Genomic DNA, 25,418 nt, shown 5'->3' with positions numbered 1-25,418 from the left:
TATTAAAAAATAATAAAAAAAAGAAAAGGTGGCTTGCTATATTGATAATTGCTTTTGTGTAGTGGTATTTTGTTGTTTATCTTATTTGGTTGTAATAGTGTAATCATATGGTGAGGCATGAGAGTTCATTGCTTCTGTTGATTATTTCTAATGAATTTTTGCATCAGTTGTGGGAGTGAGTGTTGCTGTTTGCTAGTTGTTTGTTTTGTTGACTGGCTGGAAATGGTGTGAATGGGAGATTGAGGAGCAAATAGAACTCTAACTTAAGGTACTAATCCTTCTAAACACATCCATATCCATTTTGTTTCATGATTGAGAAATGGATAATTGGGGCTTATTTATTAGCCCTTGCATCTGAGCAGGTACAGTAATTTTTCACATACCGTATTTTCCAGCGTATAAGACTACTTTTGAAACAAAAAAAAAGTCAACCGAAAATCGTGGGTCATCTTATACACCAAGTATATCCTGAAAAATGTTTCAATATGCTGCTAAACGAAAATTGTCTGAATATTGCCACAAAACGAATTTTTCAACTCGATCCTGCACCAATCACTGTAAGACTGCTTGGACTGCCTCTCTCGGCCAATCCAAGCAGGCTTTTTATGCATGCAAATTAGACAATGTTCTGGACCCGAATCTACACTGTAAAAAGCCTGCTTAGATTTGCCACAGTCAGAGAGGAAGTCTATTAAGTATAACCTTTGAACCTTTGCTTGTTGCGATTGGCTTACTGTGGTACATACAGTTGCAGCACAGGAACTTTCTGTCTGATACAGCGAATATAGGCCTAAACCTATGTTTTAACTGCAAAATTAGGGGGTCGTCTAATATGCCCAGTCTTCTTATACGCCGAAAAATACGGTAATCTCATCAATGAGTTCTTTGAAATTGCAACTTTAAGTAAAATGGCACTCAATGAAAGCAGGTCTCAAATAATATCATCATGTTTAATGTATGCCTGGCTATTTATTTTTGCATCACTATTATCAAAAATTGTGTTGAGCTAATGGGTAATTAGTGATCATATTGGTTTTTTATTTCCTCTCAGTGCTAACCATTGTAGAGAAAGACTGCCTTTTGATTGGAATCTCCACAAAATTCCCATGTATTCGTTTTCCCTGGAGTCATATTTTAGGTCACACTATCTAAAACCTGGCTTGACAGTTTTGCAAGAGTTATTTTTTTTTACTTCAATACAAATAGACAAATTTCAATCTTTATTCCCGGAATAAAGGTTAACCCAGAGGACATGCCTTCAATTGTCTGTTGCTTGTATAGTTGCCCCATAGTTTCGGTAGGGGTATCTTGTGTGTGCCTGTGTCTCAACAATATGGCTGTGTATCAACCATGTAACACACACACACACACACACACACCACAGACATTCTAGCAGTATGAGTTTTCGGAGCAAGTGGGAGATGTGATCTGAACCCCTCTTGTTCTGGAACCCACACTCCACAGCCCTTCCCAGAGAAGGTGCATTTAAGAACTATTTTAAGAAGCCTTAGTCAAAACTATCTGCATTTTCAAATCGATACACTTTGCTTTCTTTTTATTTTGTTTGGATTTTATGCCACACTAGTCTGTGCTTGGGGCTTATTTCTGGCTATGAACTCAGGGATCACTCCTGTTGGTGCTCAGTGCTGGGATAAAAGCTAATATGGTCCTTGTTCTATCTCAGTGGCCTTGAAAGTTTACTATTTAAAGCTGAGAGGTATGAGAGAAAACCCCAGCCTCTGGCAGCAGAGTTCAAGTCCTGGCCAGACCATATCAGCTGATAGCAGAGATATTCAGCCTGACTTCTGCAAGCGCTGGCAACACTGAGAGAGGAGGAGAGTTGATATAGGGGTCAGAGAGGTGAGAACAGCTTTGTGAAAAGACACCTTGCAAAGTGTTCCTGCAGAGAGTCTGAAGAAGATAGAAAGATAAGGTCACTTTAAGGAAGAAAGAAAGGATTCTCATATTCTCAATGTACTCTACACTCCCTCAGTGGCAGGGGCTAGATGCTAGCACTGATACCATGTACTCTTACTTGGCCCAGAGACAAGGTGCTGCAAGAAGAGGAAGTTTTGTTTCACCTGACAGTTGCTGTTTAAAGTATGTCTGCCACTGATGCCAGTGTTTGTTGTTTTTTTTTTTAATTTTCACATTCACAGAATCTGAATTCTTAATAGACTGGACAGTACACAGGAAAGGGTACTGCCTACTTCAAAGGAGTCTGTGAACCATAGCAGCAAATGCATAAACATTTGTTGCCTTGGTTGTAGGCTCATAACCAACCACATACAGTCTGGATCCACTTTACTATTCTTACTACTACTGCACAGTTTTGTTAATAATCTTCACATAAAATTATATATAAAGTCTAAGGAGCATTGTGAGTGCTTACGGTTCAACCATGCCTCCTTCATTCCTTTCACCTGATTTTCATAACACTCCTGCATGCAGATCATTTTATAGAAATGAGCTAAGACTTAGATGCATTCAGAACTTTCCCAAGAATGCACAGTCAGACCAAGCAAGATCGGATATAAAGCTGCTTGCAATGTCAGTGTGATCTGTGCAAGGGATAGTTGAGTAGCACATTTTGAATGTTTATGATCTTCTTGTCCAACCTCAAAAAGCTGTTAAGCATTGGTGTGTGTCCATGTGGATCTGGATTCTCCCAAGTTACATGACCTGACTAATGGGGAGCAAGGGTGATAGAATGTAAAACACTTAGATCTTTTTCTAGAGAATTTTCATTCTCTTTATTCAAAGAACATGAGGAATGTATTTATCCCTTCCCCCACAGAAACAGGACCATCCTTAAGAACTTAGGAGACCAAAAAAGCAAATCCCATAAAAACAAGTAGATTCACAAAGGTGACTGGAGAATCCTTCACTGCTGAATGGCAGCCTTCCACAATGGCAGCCTCCAGGGGGCTGTGTAGAATATTTGTACCACCATCCAAAGGCATAAAAGCATAAATAGTCATAGAGATTTTAATTTGGAGGTGCTGAGCCTCTAAGCAAAAAGCCAAAAAAAAATCAGTTACACTGAGAAATCAGAAGGAGTGGCATGATGCAAAAGAGAGCTAGAAAACTATATTTCTGGTCCCTCTTACTCTGGATCTGAGGAGTCCACAGTAAAAAAAAAAAAAATAGGCCCTGGAGGGGCCGAAGCGGTGGCACAAGCAGTAGGGCACTTGCTTTGCACAAACTAACCTTGGATGGACCAAGGTTCAATCTCCCAGCATCCCATATGGTCCCCCAAGCCAGGAGTGATTTCTGAGAGCATAGCCAGGGGTAGCCTCTGAGCATCACTGGGTGTAGCTCAAAAAGAAAAAAATATTAGGCCCTGGAATAGAACCACTGGGTTTAATAATCAGCACAAGAAAGGAATCTAAGCCAGCATAGACAAGACTTATTAAGCACAAAGAGTCAATATTGCCCCCTGAGAATTCCTTAAATAACACTTCAATTACAGAACCTGAGGTTTTACATAGATAGGCCTCTAATTTAGTTTCATGTACTAAAATTTGAGAATCATTTATCTGAACTGAAAAAGAAGGGAAAACGATTCCTATATGCAACTATCTCAACACTTAAATCACTCTTTCTTCTAGATAATTAACCAATGTCTGATAATGAAGATAGAAAATTGTGAGACTTTTTTTCTTACTTGTAATGTTTACCTTGATATATAGTGATATTAAGCCTGTATAACTTTAATGCATGTTATCAGGTGTGTTGTTGATTAGAATAGTCAGCAGATATATTGCAAACATCTAGCATAGAATCTGGCACATAATAGATATTCGGTGAACGTTTCTTGGATATAATTCTTGTCTGATCTCTCTCTCTCTCTCTCTCTCTCTCTCTCTCTCTCTCACACACACACACACACACACACACACACAGGTGTTTGCAAGTTTCAGAGAAGAACTGAGTCATCCTTTAAATTCCTTTCCAAGGTGGCATTTGTTATTTTGGCCTAGCATTAATGCCTCTGTGTGATAGTCTCTTGACATTGCAAGACTCATCCCTCATCCACCTGTTTTTGGAGATGCCTGTGTAAAGAGAAAAGTGAACCAGAATGTTGCTGAGCAAACTCTGATGCAAACACAGAGGGAAGATGCCATGTCCTGAAGAGAAGACTTACTATTTCAAAAGATGATGAAGGACGGGGGAATGGCTACCCCAGCAGTATCCAGAGCTTATTGCTTAGCTCTGTGCTTAGGCATCACTCCTGAAGTGCTCAAGGGATCAGTGTTAGTGTCAGAGACAGCCATATACAAAGTTTTTTTTTTTTTTTTTAAATATGGAACGCTTCACGAATTTGCGTGTCATCCTTGCGCAGGGGCCATGCTAATCTTCTCTGTATCGTTCCAATTTTAGTATATGTGCTGCCGAAGCGAGCACATATACAAAGTTTTAACCCCTACCTCTCTAGCACAATAATTTTTGTGGGGGGCACACCCAGCAGCACTACGGGGGTTATTCCTGGCTCTGCATTTAGAAATCGCCCCTGGCAGGCTCGAGGGACCATATGGGATGCAATCAAACCTGGGTCCACCCCAGGTCGGCTGTGTGCAAGGCAAACGCCCTACTGCTGTGCTATCTCTCTACCCCCCCCCAATAATTCATTTTTAAAAGAAAATATATATTGAGCTCTCAACCTGTTCTAGTTGTGTAGTCACAGCCTTGAAGAAAGAGATAAAAAAAATAAACCCATGATCTCTCTAGGCTTAAATTCTACTGGAGAGTGATATATATATAGAATTAGAAGGAATGGAGCAACATGAGATGGGGAGTATGAGATGAAGACTGGAAATGTTGAGGAGAAATCCTTGGCAGTTACATACTCAAAGAGATTCTATCTGAAAGCAAACTGGAACTCCACAGAGCAACCAGAGGAGGAGAGTACAGAAAATATACTCTTGAGACCTCTAGACCCTCCCTGGGAACTGATGTTCAGGATACTGTGCCGCTGGCCTGTCACTGATTTCATTGATAGCTGTACTTTTTTCAGCAGAAAATACATGGCAGAGAATTAGCACACATTCCTCACAAGACAGTTATCTGCTTCTTGGGCACCAGAGTAAGGCCAAGTGAATTTTGTCAGTAGGCAAACTGCAACAGCTAAGCAATGCTGTTTGCGCTGCAGAGTCCATTAGCTACTGCCCCAAGGCACTGTGATTCATCACACCAGGTAGAGGCTCCAGGCCATGATTCCAGATCCTGTGGATGGGAACTTTGTCTCATTTTATTAATCTTCTTTCTCTTGAGAAATACATAAGGGAGGGAGGGAGGGAGGGAGGGAGGGAGGAAGGAAGGAAGGAAGGAAGGGAGGGAGGGAGGGAGGGAGGGAGGGAGGGAGGGAGGGAGGGAGGGAGGGAGGGAAAAAGAAATTGGAGTAAGGGAGAGATTTAGATATTGAAAGCATTTTTGTGCCATATAGAGAAGATTGATAAGGCAAATCCCGAGAATATCAGTCAATGAATTTGCTACTCAAGAGAAAAAATAGTCTAAATTTGGGTTTGAATCCTGAGTTCTAAAAGGAGGAAAACCAATACTGTAACTTCTAGTCTGAGTTGAAGTCCAAATACAGGAAAGGTCCAATATCCTAGTCAAAAGAAAGCAATGTGAGAGAGTAAGTTTTTGATTTGTCCAGGCCTTCGATTAATTGGAGGCTTTCAATCACACTCTGTAAGGCAACCTGATTTACTCAGGCTACAAATTCAAATGTAAAGAATCTAGAACACACAGACACATCCAGAGATAATGTTTAACTACATATTGAAGGTTCACACGGACTTCTGGTTCAGTGAACCAGATAGCCAAACATCTTTGTTACAGCTTTTGCCAGAAGGAGGAGGCTTTATTGAAGTCTGTAATGTAAAGAAGGTGGTAGCAATGTTCAGATCTATCGATCCTTCTGTGGTTTATTTTTGGAGGATATTAATGTAGACAGAAGGAGCTTAAACTTCTATCTTGTCTATTTCTTGAAAACCAGAAGGTGAATTTTAGGATAACTTTGAGAAAGGAGAAAACTGGAAATATTTATTGGGATGAGCTAAATGAGAACTTAAAGTTATCTGGTTACCTGGCTTCTCAGATATTGTGGTTTCTGTGACGTTAGCCCTAAAGCACAAAAAGTAATAGAATTCAGGCTATTATGGCTATTTTGAAACAGGAACAGAGGGGGTTGGTTGAGTAAATTTTTGCTTTTTCCTGAAAAACACTTGCAATAGATGTATATCTTCTGCAGCTCAGTTTTTGCAAGAGTGTGAGAGATGATCTTTTATTCCAGCTAATCCATTGGTGACAGGTAACCCTATCCATTTTAGAATATCCTTTCAATATCTTTGTACATTATGACACAGTCAAATTTACATGTTAAATGAAGCATCGCACATAGCTATCCTCGGATATCTAGGATATAATAAGGGTATTAAGCATAGTAGGTGCTCAATAAATGTTTACTGAATAAATAAATTTGTGAATGGCTGAGTGATCAGGGTAGATACTCAGAAGTTTGAAGAAGTAGGGAGTGATGAATGGATATAGAGATATAATTATTGATGGTGGTGGGAAAAATATGGCAGAGTATTGATATATCAAACTGTTCAGATGTATTAACTGACTAGTGAGTCAGTCCTGTCCATGGCAACATGAAGATTTGGTTTAGGCAAATGAGTGATATAGGAGTCAAAAACAAAGCACTAGGACATAACATTAGAGAGATGATGGGAGAAACACACCATGGTTACCAGCTGGAAAGTCCTGTGTGCTGACAGGGATTTGTCCTAAATCAAACACTTGGAATGGTGCAGAGCTAAGATTTGAATCAACAATCACATACCAGTTGTACTGGAGGAAACATCTCCCAACATTGTGTGAGACAATAGCCAGAATGCCCTCAACATCATTTATTCATCAGCAAGCTTACTGCTACTAACTTTGAGCAGACAATCAGGAATAGAATTGTGAGAAAGAAATAAGAAAATTCTGCCCTCAGAGGGACATACGTTTTCCTGGTGGAAAAATACTGTCATAAATAGAAATATTTATATACTTGAGAAGATTTGGGGGATATGGTAGGAAGAGACTTCCTAAGGAGAAAATGCAGAAAGTTGGAACATCAGTGTTTCTATGACTTATATCATCTCATTCTCACAATAGTGGTGGCTAGAAGGCATTATTATCAGTGTTATGAAAGAAAAATGATGTGATTATTTCATGGTGGGTATTTGCTTCAACATCACAGAATGATGACATTCAGAACATGTCAGAACAAATGCTATAAGTGAGGAAGCTCATGAGATTCCCCATTCATGCTCTTGATCAAATATGTCTTTTTGTTTCCTAGTGCTTCTATAGGTGCCCTTAGTAATCCTAATTTTGTAGCAATCATAATATGTTTCACTGACTCATTTATACCCTTTACACCTGCTTCCACCCACAATACAGCTATACAATAATGGGAAAACTTTTTCACTCTGAGTCATGAAAATTAGTCCCATTGCATTATTTTTATACCTCGTAAATCTTCCCAACCAATTCAGAATCATTAGTACAGGTCTAAAAGGAGTTTACTTGAACTGCCACCTGGCATCATAAAGAGCCTTGCTCTTCTATAACTCCTTCATTAGTGTTTTCATTATTATCACATTATCTCTTGTGATCTTCTTAATAGTCTTACTAGTCTTATATAAAATGGTTAAAAAAGCTATTATTATCTCTATTTTGCATATGGAGCAATGGCATCTCCCTACTTCAGCCAGTGTAAACCAGGAGGTGAGAGTCTGGGACTAGAAATTCTGTAAATGTTCTCAACATCTGCCCAGTTACCAAAGCCCAGATCCTGGGAGTCATTCTTGCTATCACAATGTCCCTCAAAGCTCATATCCAACCTGTTAGCACATCTTATTTACGCTAATATGTGTCTCCAAGCTCCTTATCCTCACAATCTCTTCTGTTACCTCCTTGGTCAAGTTGCTATCTTTCTCTGTAAATAGTCTCCTTCCTTCTTTAATCACCCATTCCCTTTACGAGAGCTTAAGAGGATTCTTAATCTTTGGCCCACTTTAAATTATCTTTGAATTCAAAGAACATGTCCAATGAAATCCAAACTCCCAAGGCTCTATTGTCTCTCTCTTCTCATATCCTAAACTCTCTAGTTCCATTTCTGTGTCTAGTTGGCTACTTTTTTAAAATACTGTCCAAGATTCAAACATATTTTCTCCTTACATCTTGCCTGGGCTTCTCTTGGAGTTAGCATTCTTTTCTTTCATATATCATCCCAAATGTTTCTCACCCTATTATGAAAGTTTTCTTACCATCTTCCATACCAAAACTTGGAGCTGATCTGTCCTTTCTTTTTAAATACTTTTAAATATCCTGTTACCACTGACGTGTAGATCCTTTATGAGCAAAGAAATTTTCTCATTTCCATTACCAGGACTTGTGGAGTAAATAAATAAACTTGGACAAGTGGTTGAATTGAAACATGAAGTTGGCTTTATTATTAGTCACCAATATTTCTTGTTAGTCCTTTCTCAGTACCTCTGATTAATTTTTCCAGTGCATTTTTTACTTATAGGCCAACTAAGTATTAATAAATACATAATTGTACTAGAGTGATAGTGCCCAAGTAGGACACTTGCCTTGTATGCAATCTGTCAAGGTTCAACAGCTGGTACCCACCAAGAGTGTTTCCTGAGTGCAAATATGAATATGCCCTGAAAATTGCTAAATGTGGCCCCAAAGTTGAAAGGTCCTCAATCAGTGACTACTGGATAGATAGAAATATGAGTGGATAAATGCTTTTTTATTTTTGATCTCTGACTTATTTTTTTATTTTTGTTTGTTTTTGGGTCACACCCAGCAGCGCTCAAGGGTTACTCCTGACTGTATGCTCAGAAATCGCTCCTGGCAGGCTTGGGGAACCATATGAGATGCCGGGATTTGAACCACCATCCTTCTGCATCTAAGGCAAATGCCCTACCACTGTGCTATTTCTCCAACCCCAATCTCTGACTTTTTGTTAATACAAAATAATGAAGATTATATTATTTGGGGATGGTGTTCTCTTCCCAGGTAAATGTCTAAGATTCTACAATAATAACGTAGGTTGTTTTCACAATGTATTTTGCTTCTTCTGATATTATTTCCCTTTTTCCAAGGCTATAAGGGGAAAAAAAAGTTGTGTGATACAAAAGTACATCTACCTGCTGGCTTTCTTGATTTACAGATACTGAAAGTGATTCAGGTGATGGTGTGTGGGGCAGTGTAACAATTCTACAACTTCCATATGTCATAAAAGCATGCAAAAACCTGTCTTTGCAAGGTACTGTGGTTCTGAAACAGCAGGACTTGTGTTTTTTTTTTTTAAATCAAGAAGACTTTTCAGGAATTTGCATCATCTACACCTCTAAATCCTTAGTTCTAATATTTCTTTACTGCTGGGGCATTTGTCATTAATCCTCTAGGCTTTCAAAAGGTGATAACTGAATTTGCTGCAGGAAAAGTCTCTTGATTCCCTGCCAATATACCACCATTTCTCTTGCTTTCTTTCTCCCCTGGTGTTGCCACTTTCTTTCTCTCCACTTTCTCACATGGTAACAAATCAAACAAAGTAAAATATCAGCCCTTGAAACAGCTGTCTCTTGGGCAGTATGAGGCTCATTATCCCATTCAAGGCTGGGTACATACAAAATAAATACATTCCACCTCCATCCAACAATCGTCATGCATTATACCTACCTGCCACCTCTCTGATACAGTGCTAGGCTATTTACTCTCTCTGGATTTTAGTTCAATGCTCATGTTGTTTCTTGAGGATATTGGGTGATATAAAATAAACATTTATTTAACACTTACTAGGTGTCAGTTTCCTTCGATATAGATTGTAGTAGGAAAACACTATAGTGTAGCTGTTATATTTTACTCATATAAATAGTCATGGGGTTTTCAAGTTGGGCAAAGGAGGTAAGTTTTGTGCTCCATACAATGATCCAAAAGCTAAGATTGATGGAAACTTTGACATTTAAAACCTCTAGCTTTTAAGACCAATCTGGGTATAACATCCAACCTGCAGACAAGGAAAGAACATGGGGGATCATGAGTGAGAATTTTTATGGGACATATATTTTTATGGGGAGTGAACACTTTGGCTCATATTCCCCTAGCAAGAATGCAGTCACATGACCGATTCCATTACAAGAGAGGCTCGGGAGTGTTTGCCCAGGAAAACAAGCAAATGGCTTTTACAAAATAGCTGGCCACCCAGAGTTGAGTGTGTAATATATTTGCTGTTGTTGATTTTTCCAACAGTAGGGTATAAAATTGCATTTCTTATTAGTGAGGAAACTGAAGTTCAAGACAAAAAGGAAAATATAAGAGAACATATTAGTGTTTTAGTTAATAAGCTCTGGGGTCTAAATTTGCACTTATACTTATATGAGAACAACTCTGTTTTCACCTCAGACAATCACAGTTCTTCTCTAAATGAAAATTCCTAACTATAGAGCCAACAGTATACAAGGAAGTGGTAATTAAGAATAAACCCCTGGGCTCCCTGTGTGTGACACCAGGCGGGGAAAATCCGCGAAAGTACACCGGCCCAGTGGGGCTCAGCTGTGAAAGACTGTGAGTGTGACCTGTCTATGTCTGTCTACTGTCCTCTTGCGTGAAACTCTTGCGAGTGGGGCAAAAAGAGCCTCCAGAAACCTCGCTCGCCCAGACGCCATTTTCAGGGAGGGACTTCAGAGCATAAAAACCGGCTATCCTTTGCAAAAGCTGGCTCCCTGTGTGTGACACCAGGCGGGGAAAATCCGCGAAAGTACACCGGCCCAGTGGGGCTCAGCTGTGAAAGACTGTGAGTGTGACCTGTCTATGTCTGTCTACTGTCCTCTTGCGTGAAACTCTTGCGAGTGGGGCAAAAAGAGGCTCAGAGGAGCACGGCCGCTCCGCTTCGCTACGCGGCCGTGCACTCTTTCTAAGGAAAGAACTCCATTGCAACAAGAAGGAAAAATCACACTAAGAACGGCGCTATATCACAGAAGCAAACATTTCTCTCTGGACTGTCTTCTCTGTTACATGCTCGGGCCTAAGATTTGACCCAGTGTGAGGCTTCATCCACGGAGGACTCCCCTCCCTTAGAGGCAAGTCAGCCCATCCAGAAAGGGAGGAGCCAGAGGAGTGTGCTGCCTACATCATATAGACAATGAATACCACTACAACACGTAGAAAAACCCACAATACAAATGTGACAATGGGGAAACAGCGCAGGCCAGCATCAGACATAGAGAATGAAGATGACAATTCTGAGGACCAGATAATGACTGAACAACTAATCAACCTCTCAGATAAGGACTTTAGACTAGCAATATGGAAGGTGCTCAACAGACTCCAAGAAACCATGGATCGAGTTGAACAGAACACTAATAAGAACCAAGAAAATATGAAGGCAGAAATGACAAAACTCCAAACTGAAATAACATGTCAACTAACAGGCCTGAAAAACTCAGTAAACGAAGTGAATGACAAAATGGATAAGCTCTGGGACAGGGTATCAGAAGCTGAGAATAGACTTGGTGCTGTGGAAGATGAGATACATAACAATTCCATACAGCAGGAGAGATTGGACAAAAAACTTAAAGCAAATGAGCAGACAATGGAAAAATTAGTCAAAGAATGGGAACAGACGAAAATAGAAGTCTATGATAAGATCAACAGAAACAACTTAAGAATCATTGGAGTCCCAGAGACCCAGGAAGAAAATTTCCAGGAAGAATCAATGGTCAAGAACATCATTAAAGAGAAACTCCCAGAGCTAAAGAATATATGTGATCAAATCCTGCATGCCCGAAGAGTACCAACCAAAAGAGACCCCAGAAAAACCACCCCAAGACACATCCTAGTCACAATGACAAATCCCACAGATAGAGACAGAATTCTGAAAACAGCAAGATCAAAAGGGGAAATCATGTTCAAGCAAGCTTCCCTGAGATTTACAGCAGACCTGTCACCAGAAACGCTCAATGCCAGAAAGCAGTGGTGGGATATTGTGACAAGACTGAATGAAATGAATGCTTCACCCAGAATACTATACCCAGCAAAACTCACTTTCCGGTTTGATGGAAGAATACATGGTTTCACAGACAAAAAACAGCTCAGAAACTTCACAGACACAAAACCAGTCTTAAGAGAAAAACTGAAAGACCTAATCTAAGACAAGACTACCCAAAAGACACACCAAATTTTGAAATAAAGATGGCGTTAAATCCCAGGACAATTCTTTCTCTCAACGTCAATGGACTAAATGCACCAGTTAAGAGACACAGAGTGGCTAAATGGATCAAAAAACTCAATCCAACCTTCTGCTGCCTACAAGAAACGCACCTGAATAGTCAGAACAAACATAGACTCAAAATAAAAGGCTGGAGAAAAGTTATCCAAGCAAACAACACCCATAAAAAAGCTGGAGTGGCCATACTAATATCAGATAATGCAAACTTTATACTCAGGAAGGTTGTAAGGGACAAAGACGGACATTTTATATTAATCAAGGGGTACGTAGAGCAGGAAGAATTCACTCTCCTAAACATATATGCACCGAATGAGGGGCCAGCAAAATATTTAATACAACTGCTGACAAATCTGAAAAATAATATCAACAACAACACAATAATTGTGGGGGACCTAAACACGGCTTTGTCAACACTGGACAGGTCAACCAGACTGAAACCCAACAAGAATATACTAGACCTGAGGAGAGAAATGGAAGAAAGAGGCCTAGTGGATATATATAGGACACTCCATCCCCAGAAACCTGGATACACATTCTTCTCCAATGTACATGGGACATTCTCCAGGATAGACTACATGCTGGCACATAAAACATACCTCCATAAGATCAAGAGGATAGAAATTTTGCAGACTACCTTCGCTGACCACAAGGCTCTGAAATTATTTGTGAACTCCAAAGGGACTCAGAAGAAACACTTTAACACCTGGAAGTTAAACAGCCTCATGCTCAATAACCAGTGGGTCCGAGATGAAATCAAGGAGGAAATAAAAAGGTTCCTGGAAACAAATGACAATAAAGACACAAACTCTCAGAACTTATGGGACACAGCAAAAGCAGTACTGAGAGGAAAATTTATAGCTTTGCAAGCACACATCAGGAAGGAAGAAGGAGCTTACCTGAGTAGCTTAATGACACAGCTAATAGAACTAGAAAATGCTCAACAAAAGGACCCAAGAACAGGAAGACAGAAGGAAATAACAAAGCTGAGAGCAGAAATCAACGAAGTGGAAACTCAAAAAACAATCCGAAAGATCAACGAAAGCAGAAGTTGGTTCTTTGAAAAAATAAACAAGATTGATAGACCACTGGCAAACCTAACAAAGAAAGAGAGAGAGAGAAACTTGATAACTCGTATCAGGAATGAAAAAGGAGAGATCACTACTGATATGACAGAGATTCAAAGGGTAATCAGAAACTACTTTGAAAAACTCTACGCCACTAAAAATGAGAACCTGGAAGAAATGGATAAATTCTTGGACTCTTATAATCTTCCACGGTTGAAGGAAGAGGATGTAGCATATCTAAACACCCCCATCACCATTGATGAAATTAAAACAGTAATCAAATGTCTGCCGAAAAACAAAAGCCCAGGTCCAGATGGATTCACTAATGAATTCTATCAAACTTTCCAAGAGGAACTACTGCCAATCTTGGCAAGACTCTTTCATGAAATTGAACAAACAGAAACACTTCCAAATAGCTTTTATGAAGCCAACATCACCTTGATACCTAAACCAGACAGAGACGCTACCAAAAAAGAAAATTACAGACCAATATCACTGATGAATGCAGATGCAAAGATCCTCAACAAAATCCTGGCAAATAGGATTCAATGCCTCATTAAGAAGATCATCCACTACGATCAAGTAGGTTTCATCCCAGGAATGCAAGGCTGGTTTAACATCCGTAAATCTATCAACATAATACACAACATCAATAACAAGAAAAATAAAAACCACATGATCATATCAATAGATGCAGAGAAAGCATTTGATAAGGTCCAACACCCATTCTTGATCAAAACTCTCAGCAAGATGGGAATGGAGGGAACCTTTCTCAATATAGTGAAGGCCATCTACCACAAGCCAGTGGCAAATATTATCCTCAATGGAGAAAAACTGAAAGCCTTCCCTCTAAATTCTGGCACAAGACAAGGCTGTCCTCTCTCACCACTCCTATTCAACATAGCACTGGAAGTACTTGCTATAGCGATTAGGCAAGAAAAGGATATCAAGGGAATCCAGATAGGAAAGGAAGAAGTCAAGCTCTCACTGTTTGCAGATGACATGATACTCTACTTAGAAAACCCTAAAGACTCTATCAAAAAGCTTCTAGAAACAATAGACTCATATAGCAAGGTGGCAGGCTACAAAATTAACACACAAAAATCAATGGCCTTTCTATACACCAACAGTAATAAAGAAGAAATGGACATTAAGAAAACAACCCCATTCACAATTGTACCACACAAACTCAAATATCTTGGAATCAACTTGACTAAATATGTGAAGGACCTATACAAAGAAAACTATAAAACTCTGCTCCAAGAAATAAGAGAGGACACACGGAAATGGAAACACATACCCTGCTCATGGATTGGCAGGATTAACATCATCAAAATGTCAATACTCCCCAAGGCATTATACAGATTTAATGCCATCCCTCTAAAGATACCCATGACATTCTTCAAAGAAGTGGATCAGACACTTTTGAAATTCATTTGGAACAATAAACACCCTCGAATAGCTAAAGCAATCATTGGGAAAAAGAATATGGGAGGAATTACTTTTCCCAACTTTAAACTGTACTACAAAGCAACAGTTATCAAAACAGCATGGTATTGGAATAAGGATAGGTCCTCAGATCAGTGGAATAGGCTTGAATACTCAGAAAATGTTCCCCAGAGATACAACCATCTAATTTTTGATAAAGGAGCAGGAAATCCTAAATGGAGCAGGGAAAGCCTCTTCAACAAGTGGTGTTGGCACAATTGGATAGCCACTTGCAAAAAATTAAACTTAGACCCCCAGCTAACATCATGTACAAAGGTAAAATCCAAATGGATTAAAGACCTCGATATCAGCCCCAAAACCATAAGATATATAGAACAGCACATAGGCAAAACACTACAGGACATTACAGGCATCTTCAAGGAGGAAACTGCACTCTCCAAGCAAGTGAAAGCAGAGATTAACAGATGGGAATATATTAAGCTGAGAAGCTTCTGCACCTCAAAGGAAATAGTGCCCAGGATACAAGAGCCACCCACTGAGTGGGAGAAACTATTCACCCAATACCCATCAGATAAGGGGCTAATCTCCAAAATATACAAGGCACTGACAGAACTTTACAAGAAAAAAACATCTAACCCCATCAAAAAATGGGGAGAAGAAATGAACAGACACTTTGACAAAGAAGAAATACGCATGGCCAAAAGACACATGAAAAAATGTTCCACATCACTAATCATCAGGGAGATGCAAATCAAAACAACGATGAGATACCACCTCACACCCCAGAGAATGGCACACATCACAAAGAATGAGAATAAACAGTGTTGGCGGGGATGTGGAGAGAAAGGAACTCTTATCCACTGCTGGTGGGAATGCTGTCTAGTTCAACCTTTATGGAAAGCGATATGGAGATTCCTCCAAAAACTGGAAATCGAGCTCCCATACGATCCAGCTATACCACTCCTAGGAATATACCCTAGGAACACAAAAATACAATACAAAAACCCCTTCCTTACACCTATATTCATTGCAGCTCTATTTACCATAGCAAGACTCTGGAAACAACCAAGATGCCCTTCAACAGATGAATGGCTAAAGAAACTGTGGTACATATACACAATGGAATATTATGCAGCTGTCAGGAGAGATGAAGTCATGAAATTTTCCTATACATGGATGTACATGGAATCTATTATGCTGAGTGAAATAAGTCAGAGAGAGAGAGAAAAACGCAGAATGGTCTCACTCATCTATGGGTTTTAAGAAAAATGAAAGACACCCTTGTAATAATAATTTTCAGACACAAAAGAGAAAAGAGCTGGAAGTTCTAGCTCACCTCAGGAAGCTCACCACAAAGAGTGATGAGTTTAGTTAGAGAAATAACTACATTTTGAACTGTCCTAATATTGAGAATGTATGAGGGAAATGTAGAGCCTGTTTAGGGTACAGGCGGGGGTTGGGTGGGGAGGAGGGTGATTTGGGACTTGGGTGATGGGAATGTTGCACTGGTGATGGGTGGTGTTCCTTTTATGACTGAAACCCAAACACAATCATGTATGTAATCATGGTTTTTAAATAAAAAAAAAATTAAATAAAAAAAAAAAAAAAAAAAAAAAAAGGAAAAAGTGAATTTATTATAAAAAGTAAAAAAAAAAAAAAAAAAAAGAATAAACTCCTGTCAGGACAGATGAAATCATGAAATTTTCCTATACATATATGTACATGGAATCTATTATGCTGAGTGAAATAAGTCAGAGGGAGAGAGATAGACACAGAATAGTTTCACTCATCTATGAAAAATAAAAGACATTTTTGCAATAATCCTTAGAGACAAAGAGAGGAGGGCTGGAAGGTCCAGCTCACGACATGAAGCTCATCACAAAGAGTGGTGAGTGCAGTTAGCGAAATAACTACACTGAGAACTATCATAACAATGTGAAGGAATGAGGGAAGTGGAAAGCCTGTCTAGAGTACAAGTGGGGTGGGGTGGGGCGGAGGGAGATTTGGGACATTGGTAGTGGGAATGTTGCAAGGTAAAGGGGGTGTTCTTTACATGACTGAAACCCAACTACAATCATATTTGTGATCAAGGTGTTTAAGTAATTAATATAAAATAATAAAAATAGAATAAATTCCCCCTTGACCTCACAGAATGAACAAGAATTACCTGGAGTTTCTTGGCTAGGATGTATATATACACCTGGTTTACACTGCCCCTTGTAGCCTCTTGATAAGTACCTTAGCTTAATTACATCAGATGAATCTATCTGGCCATTTTATTTGATCCCCATGATGAGACTTTTGGTATGTAGTTAAGCAGAACCTCCCTAGCTTAATTAATCTAACGCTGTTTTGACCAACGATAAATTCCCTTAATAACCCCATCATTAAAATTCAATACCCTAGAGTGTCTCACATCCATTTGTGTATGCTATTCTTTTAATCCCTGGAAACCAAATTTTAAAGACAAGGTTTTTATCAGTGTCACTAAAAACTACTTAAAGTGTTTGAAAGTAGATAATATATAAGATAACACCCACGCCAATACAGAAAAAGCCCATCTTTCATAAAATGTGCAAATTTAATAAATATACACACAATGAAAATGAAAAGTTAAATTGGAAAGTTTTAAAACATATTGTTCGTAGTTTTTAAATGCCATAAAGTGGCTAAGAAAAAGGTGGTTAAATTTGAGTTAGATTTAGAACTCCTCAAAGGAGTGTGAGCTTCCTGACCTGCTTTGAAGGTTGTTTATTAAGAGAGAATAGACTAGAAAAATTGACTGCATTTAATTCATTTATAGACCTCAGCTTTCTCTTGCTGAAGATGCCTGTTTCCCAAGTTTTACTCCTCAGTCTTTTGGAAACCAGGAACCTCTAAGAGAAGGTTGGGGATTCACCTCCTCTTCCACCAACTTTTCTGGATCTTCATAGTGCCAATAGCCTGCCAACAGTCTGTCACTGATGATTGACAGACATATTTGACAATGGTCTGTAGACCAGTGAGTTGAGTCATATTAGTCTTTTTCATCACAACTCACTTTTCCTCTTGTTACACACCCCTTTATTATGCCCTTTTATTTCATTCTTTTATTAATTAACTCTTGGCTTTGATACCTCTATATGCTGATTTCAAATACATAGATTGCAGTCCAAAGCTATGACCTCTTATTAACACTAGCATTGTAAAGCCAACTGCTCAACATTCTGTCCGTATTTCTAAGAAGTGTTCCAAAACAAGCATGTCCAAAAGCAAATTCTTCATTTCTTAAGTCCTCACACTCAATCCCGTTGTGGAGCTTCCCCGTATCAGAGACCATTGACTCTATTCACTCACATATTTGGGGAAATAAACAGGAGTCCACTTTGGTTATATTTTTTTCACGCCTCTTGAATCAAATCTATATGCAGATTCAATTGTGGCCAACAATTGATCCCATTTCCTTTGGTCCCAGTAACCATGGACTCATTTTATTTTAGTAACCACTCTTCCTATATGGTCTTTAATCTGAAATACCCTCTAAAGGACCTCCTCCACACAGTAATCAAAATGACCAGTCCTATTAGGAATGAGAGGAAAGGCTCAATATTAGGAAAGGCTCATGCCTTTCCCATCTCACTCAAGATACAATTCAAAGTTCTTACCATTGTCTGCAAGGCTCTTCATTGCCTGACTCCACAATACTTATTTTCTCATCCCTTTGACTACAAATCCACCATCCTTTCCAATCATGTTCTCCTTCATCCCAGATACTTTAAACATGCTGGATACACTTCCATCCTGGAATCTGGCATGTAATGTTTCCTCCAGGGGACTTACTTAAACTATTCTGAATCCACCTCTGATCTGCCCAATTTACCTGTATTGTTTTTTACTGTAAGTGGTTAAGAACTCTCACTTGGATAATACATTAGAATGATCAAATGGCTTCTCTCAGGATTTTAGCTTTTTCAGGGGTAAGTGAAGTGGTTTTATCTATCTCTTTTTTATAACAGTGAAAAAAATTAATGAGAACGAATAAGGAAATAAAGAAGCAAGAAAACAGTTTAATCTGTGGCAGACTATATTACTAATGTTCTTATATACCCTTCATTTCTGACCTCTTCCAAACTTAATTAAAAGCCTTTTTTACAAATCACCTTATATATCTTTTCAGCAAATTTATTTTACTATTATTAGCTAGAAATATTTTTGTTAAACATTGAAAACCATTTTTAAAAATGATGTATCCAAAAGTATATATGTAAATTGAAGCAAAAGCTCATAATGGAAGGACACAGTGGAGTGTGCTGAGTTTTAAAAAGTCAGAGGGTTGTCATTCATGGTCAAGTCACTCAAGGCAACCTCTGAATAGAATAGGTACATAAGAGAACCTATTCAGCCCTCTGTCGTTAAATGCCTTTGAGCATATTTAACACAGGGAATAAATGAAGACTCAGACCAGTGATCTGCTCAGAAACTCACAACAGAATGTGAACATGAAGAAAGTGAAACTAGACATATTTCATCTCCCAAGGAAAGGAAGGTCTCTTGAGAACTATCTCTATCTACGCTCTTGCCTCATAGCTTAACCTTCACCACCCAGCATAGTATTTCTTCCTTTGTAAGATTGAGTCACTGTGTGGGTATGAACTAGGACAAACAGGATGGGACTGAGATCTCACATCTGTGTGGACTGAACTAGCAACCCCAGCTTGTTTAATAGGGTTAACAGCGATCAGACACTTTATTGCAGCATGATTTCACTGTTCCTTGCAGCTAAAGGGTATTCTATTGTGGATATGTAACACATCTTCATAATCTATTCATTTGTGGAGGGACACCCAGTGTTATTATGTATCTTAGTGATGTACTAAGTATAGCGATAAATAATGGTGTGCATATAACATTTTGAATGAATGTTTTTAAGTCCTGGAGGTAGATCCCAAATGTGAATTTGCTGGATCAAAAGTGAAATACAGCAGTTCAATTCTGAGTTTACTGAAAAGCTCCATACTATTTGAACCAGACATTTCCACCAGCAGTGGATGACAATTCCCTTTTTCCCACATCCCTGCCAGCACTGAATGTTTTTATTTTTTGGTTTTGGGGCCACACCCGATGATGCTCAGGGGTTATTTCTGGCTATGCACTCAGAAATCGCTTCTGGCTTGGGGGACCATATGAGATACCGGGGGATTGAACAGCAGTCTCTTCGAGGTTAGAGCGTGCAAGGCAAAAATACTACTGCCTGCACCACCACTCTGGCCCCAGGACTGAATATTTTTACTGCTTTTGATATATATTGCTGTAAGATGGTTTATATTTTCCTAGTGATAAATGATGTTGAGCATTTTTTTCATATACCTATTGGTAATCTATGTGTCTTCCTCCAAGAAGTTTCTAATTATTTTCTTTCTCCATTTTTGGTAGAGTTTTTGCAGTTGTTTCTGTTAATCTTTGAAATTTTTGTATCTTAAATTTCAAGCCTTTACTTGAAGTGTTGAAAACTAATGTTTTCCCATTTAGTTAGCTGTCTTTTAGCCCATGTTTCTTTTGCCATGCAAAAACTCTTTAATGTTATATAATTTCATTTGTTTCTTTTCTTACATCTTTGAGGTCTAAATCTTGAAATTTATTTCATAGTTTCTGATTAGATCCGCTTTGAATTGACTTTTGTGTAAGGTGTGATATATGAATAGAGCTTTTACTTCTTACTGGATAAATAATTATCCAATTTTTTCAGCATCATATTTTGAAAAGTTTAAAAACAGGAATGTATGTTGGATCTTGTCAAAATCCTGTCTGCATCAACTGATATGATCATATAGTTCTTATCTTTCCTTTTATTTTATTAATGCACTGTTAATTGATTTGAATATGTTGAACTGTACTGTATCCCTGAGATAAATCCCACTTGATCAGAGTGTATAATTTTTATGATATTGGATTGGTTTATTTAAGGAATTTGGTATTGATGTTCATCAAGGAGAATGGTCTGAAATTTTCTTTTCTGGAAATGTCTCTGTCAGCTTTGGCTAATGTTAGATTCATATAAGGTGTTAAAAAGGTTTCCTTGTCTTTGATGTGCTGAAAAAACTTAAAGGGTAAAAGCAGTAAATCTTCTCAGAAGGTTTAATAAAATTTACCCATGAACCTATTTGGAACTGGACTTTTTAGGGGGAGATTCTTAATTACCATTTTAATTTGCTCACTTGTGATTGACCAAGTTAGACTTTCTTTGCCATTACTATTTTTCCCCATCAAAAGAAGCTACTGCTCTTTAGCCACTTTCTTAATGCTGGCTGCTCTGTGGATCTTTCTGAGTTCTTTTTCTTGCAGGTGTAAGCTTTGTCTAGTGCTAGAGTCATCTGTTACCAATTAGAGAAGTTTGAACTCTAGAAGCCTAAGAACCTCTTCATCTGTCTGTAAACTTCAAAGACCCTGCCTTTCCCCTTGGGTTTTTTTTTTTGCAGCCTCCTGAACTCAAGGTTAATTTTAATAAATAAACCACACATGTCCCTCTCCTCCATCCAGTAATGAATTAGTTTTCCAAGCATCAGCCCAAAATAACTGTCACCAAAGAAGGTGGACAACCACCATTGGATGTGTACACCTAAGACTAAAGGACCCTACTCATGCACTGTGAGATCAAAGACCCAATGGTGGTTATAGAAGAGGAATCAGGGAGGCTTTAGGAAGGGGCTGCACTGGAATAGAGGGCTTCTTTGCTTTACTATTTTATAATTACTTTAAGCAATGTGGTTACAAAATTGTTCATAATTGAGTTCAGTCATACAATGTACATGACCCTTCACCAGTACATGTTTCCCACCACCAATGCCTCTAGTTTCCCTCCCACCCTCCCACCTGCCTGCCTCTTGGCAGACATTTTACTTCTCTCTTTCTATATATATATTTTTTCTTCCTTTTCATCCTTTTTGACAGTATGATTTGCTCTACTGTTAATGAAGGGATAGGTATAATGCATACCACTTTATACCCTTTTAGCACCCAGTTTTTGCCCGGAGTGATTATTTTCAACTATCATTGTCATAATGGTCTTTTCTCTACCCTAACTGCACTGCTCCATTATTTGTAGAAAGCTTCCTACTATGGACTAGTCCTCTTGGCCTTGATCTCTATTGTTTCTAGATTTGATTACCATACTATATTTTTTCTTATATCCCACAAATGAGTGATATTATTATGTCTACTCTCTTCCTCTGCCTCATTTTACTCAACATAATAATTTCCATATTCGTCCAAATTTTATGACTTGAAAAATAAATTTAAGATAAATTTATCTAAAAGAAGCTATCTGATTCATTGTAAATGTACATTTTAATAAATTTTAGTTAAATTAGAAGAACTTCTTGATCAACCCATTACCAAACCATGATAATAGGATGTTCAATGGATTAAACCTGTCTCCCAGACACAATGGAAAAACCTGGAATTAGTCAAAATGGGGGGGACACCATTCCATAAAATATATTCCAGCTTCCCAGAAACATCTGTGTCAGAATCTACCAAAAGTTTGAGAGGGACATTCAGGGCAAAACTCAAGTAAATCTACTTGGTTGATAAGATGGTTGGAGATGGCCTGGATATCCAAACACATGGAGCAACCCCTTCAAACTCTATACCTCCACTTGGGGATTAGATCAGCTCTACCAGTTTCTCTTTCCATGCTACTGTTGACTGGTATGTTCTCCATAATAAAATGTCTTGCTTCATTTGCCAGTACATCCCCTTAAAAGTTGTTTCTCAAAGCATTAGAAAAGAATCCTACCTTTGGGGCCACTGAGAGGGTTCCCCAGTTACATTATCCTATAGCAAGTCTAATAGAGGCTTAATCATGATTAATCCTATTCTAACTAATTCTCTTTTTATTTGTAAATCAAAAAGTAGCTTTGTGAAGCCAAAGAGAGAACACACTGGCTAAGGCACTTACCTTGCTTCTGACCTGAGTGTAATATCTTTATTCCACATGGTCCCTGTACTCACCCAGAATGATCCCTAAGTGCAGAATCTGGAGTAAGCCCTGAGCACCATGGGTTTAAGTAAAAAAAATATCTTTAGTGATTACAGGAAGAGTGGTTATTGACATTGTGCCAGCTCTGTGACTGCCAGCAAGTCATTGAACTACCCAGTTTTAGCTTCCTTATCCATAAAATTGGGGGAAAATCAATTTCCTACCTTCATAGAATTTTTGTAAAGGTTATCTGAGTTTAATATTGTAAAGCATATGAAACAGTGTTTGACACATAGTAAGATCTCAGTAAATATTAATATCAAATCTAGTTATATAAGTTTTAGGTTTTATCAGGGATTTTCCAAATAAGTTGTGAACTACATTTCGACAGAGACAAGTGTTTTACTGATCTTTAGCACTGACACTCAGCAGAGACTGATAGAGATCAACAGGAAATTGCTTAGTTAACAAGTGAATAATGTTCATATTGCTATTCAATAGGCCCTAGTATTGGAAAGCACAAAGGAATCCTCTTTCCCATTCCCACACCACTCAACAACTCCAGCCCATCTCCTGGAACTAGATTACAAGACTAAAATCTGAAGTTGAAGACTGCGCTAAATGTGGAGTGAAACCAGTAAGATGACATCACCAATAACCCCTCACAGAGAAACTCATGCCCGTTGAGTGCAGTCTCTGGCAAAACAAAATGTGATTTATTCCCACAAATTACCAGCTGTGAAATATTTACAGCTAATTCCCTCTACCTTGCAGGGTGGCAGTGGCCAGAAGAGGCAGGTTGTTTAGATAGTAAAAGCAGGCTGCAGTTTCCATTTCAGTGGCCCCATTTCCTGCAGTAACCTCAGGCAACAGCGTCATTTATGTCCTCCACAAACACAATCCTTTCTGCATGTCTGAGAGTCTCAATTACAGGCAGTTGAAGTTTGTGTGGTAGGCATTATGTATTTATGAGCCTGAGCAAACATTTATGGGTGCTAGTAATTCAGTCAGGGGTGAAAAAAGAGAAGGGTGGGGGTACACAGGATACCACTGAGTTCCCTGACATTGTCTTACAGCTCCAGGAATGAACCTTGGGAAGAAATGTCCTTCCCATCTGAGGGGACCTTCTGGCTCAACCTCATTTCCTGGAAAGTCCATATCCCTAAACTTCCAACCCATGAGATCAATATAGAGGTACTTCAGAACTCAGCTCTCAGAACTTTTCCCTTCTCTAGTTGTTTACCAGAGGTCTTTATTCAATTGAGATCTTTTTCAGGTTCATCTATTCATTTCTTACTACTGACCTACACTTTCATCTTTGTGTACTGGGGATATGAAACATAATATGTTTGAAACAGTGCTTCTCATTCATTATTCCAATTTTGTCAATGTCCTGTTACAATTCAGTCAACAGTGTCTTCCTTCCTCCAGTATTTTACCTCAAAGGTTTACTACCTTCAAGATTTATTTTCTTCACTTTGCCCCAATGTCTCTCATTCTTTTACTCTTCTTTTTACACTCTACTTATAATCAGTCAGCAGATTCTATTAATTCTTTCTTCCAAATCATCACAAACCTTCCCATTATAATACCCCATTGTTATCTCTGACCTGGACTGCTATAATCACTTCCTTAAACTTCCCTGATCTATGCCCTTTTGTAGTCAATTCCAATACAGCTATTGTAAGGAAATAGAGACTCTTCCAGGCCCTGGTCAGCTATAAATGGGCTACTTTTCCTTTAAGAGTGAAGACATCAATTACCAGAGCCCCAGCCCTTTGTAACTACCACTGGAGGGCAGTTGGCCCAGCGGTATATAAAGTGTGAGAGGAGGGTACAGATGGGTTGAAGTGCTAAGGTTGGATTGTTCCTGCTGGTTGGTCACTGAATTGGTGGAGAAGCTGTTTGTCAGGTTTCTTTGCTTCTGTTGCCTTTTGCTGCTTCAGCTACTGTTTCCCTTTGTCTAGTCCTTTCCACGGCTTTCTTTTGGCCCAGGTCCCAATCTTGGCCCTCTCTCTCCCTCTGTTGGCATAGGGTGCTGGCTTTAAGATCTCTGGCCTCCCTGCTTTGCATCTCCCTTACTTAAACCCTGTTTCTGTCTCTTGTGGGGGTTATGATTAGCCCTGACAGCTAGAAAAAAATTTCTGAGGATTGTAAGTCATAGTTCTCTGCCCAAATAAGTTCCCAGAGCTGTCCATTACACTCAGAAAAGATGTCAGTACCAGGCCTCCCACTACCACTTTGATTTCATCTACTGTTTGATAAATTCTAAACCTGAAAACCCCAATACCTATGCTCTGTTTCTTCTGCTAAGAATACGTTTCCCTCCAGTACACCCCATAAGTTGTTCTTTTACTTTATTTATGTTGATTTTTCATATAGAGAAGGATATTTTAAACATTGAACAGAAGTTTTAACCACAAAATACACCTGGTAAATTACACTACTTTGACATTAAAACTTCTGACACTCAAAAGTTTAGGGACTGGAAAGTTAGTACAAAAGTTAAGGTACTTGTATTGCCTACACACGACCCAGGTTTGAGTTCCTGTACCCCCATGTACTACAAGGAGTAATCCCAAAATACAAAACCTGGAGTAATTGCTAAGTATTTGCTCCCCCAAAATAGATATTAAGAAAGTGGTTT

General features: G+C 38.7%; 1 protein-coding gene and 1 non-coding gene across 2 annotated transcripts in view; one reads left to right on the top strand and one right to left on the bottom strand.

Annotated features, from left to right (window-relative positions):
• HS3ST4 (heparan sulfate-glucosamine 3-sulfotransferase 4) overlaps window positions 1–25,418 on the top strand; it is a 455,289-nt gene that overhangs the window by 405,245 nt on the left and 24,626 nt on the right. The window lies entirely within an intron of this gene.
• On the bottom strand, window positions 4,301–4,407 carry LOC126031560 (U6 spliceosomal RNA). Its single transcript, XR_007503392.1, has one exon. It is a non-coding gene; the product is annotated as a U6 spliceosomal RNA (small nuclear RNA).

Source organism: Suncus etruscus, chromosome 15, assembly GCF_024139225.1.
Source record: "Suncus etruscus isolate mSunEtr1 chromosome 15, mSunEtr1.pri.cur, whole genome shotgun sequence".
Taxonomy (NCBI): Eukaryota; Metazoa; Chordata; class Mammalia; order Eulipotyphla; family Soricidae; genus Suncus; species Suncus etruscus.
The sequence above is the reverse complement of the archived record's forward strand: the minus strand, read 5'-3'. Positions and strand labels throughout refer to the sequence as shown.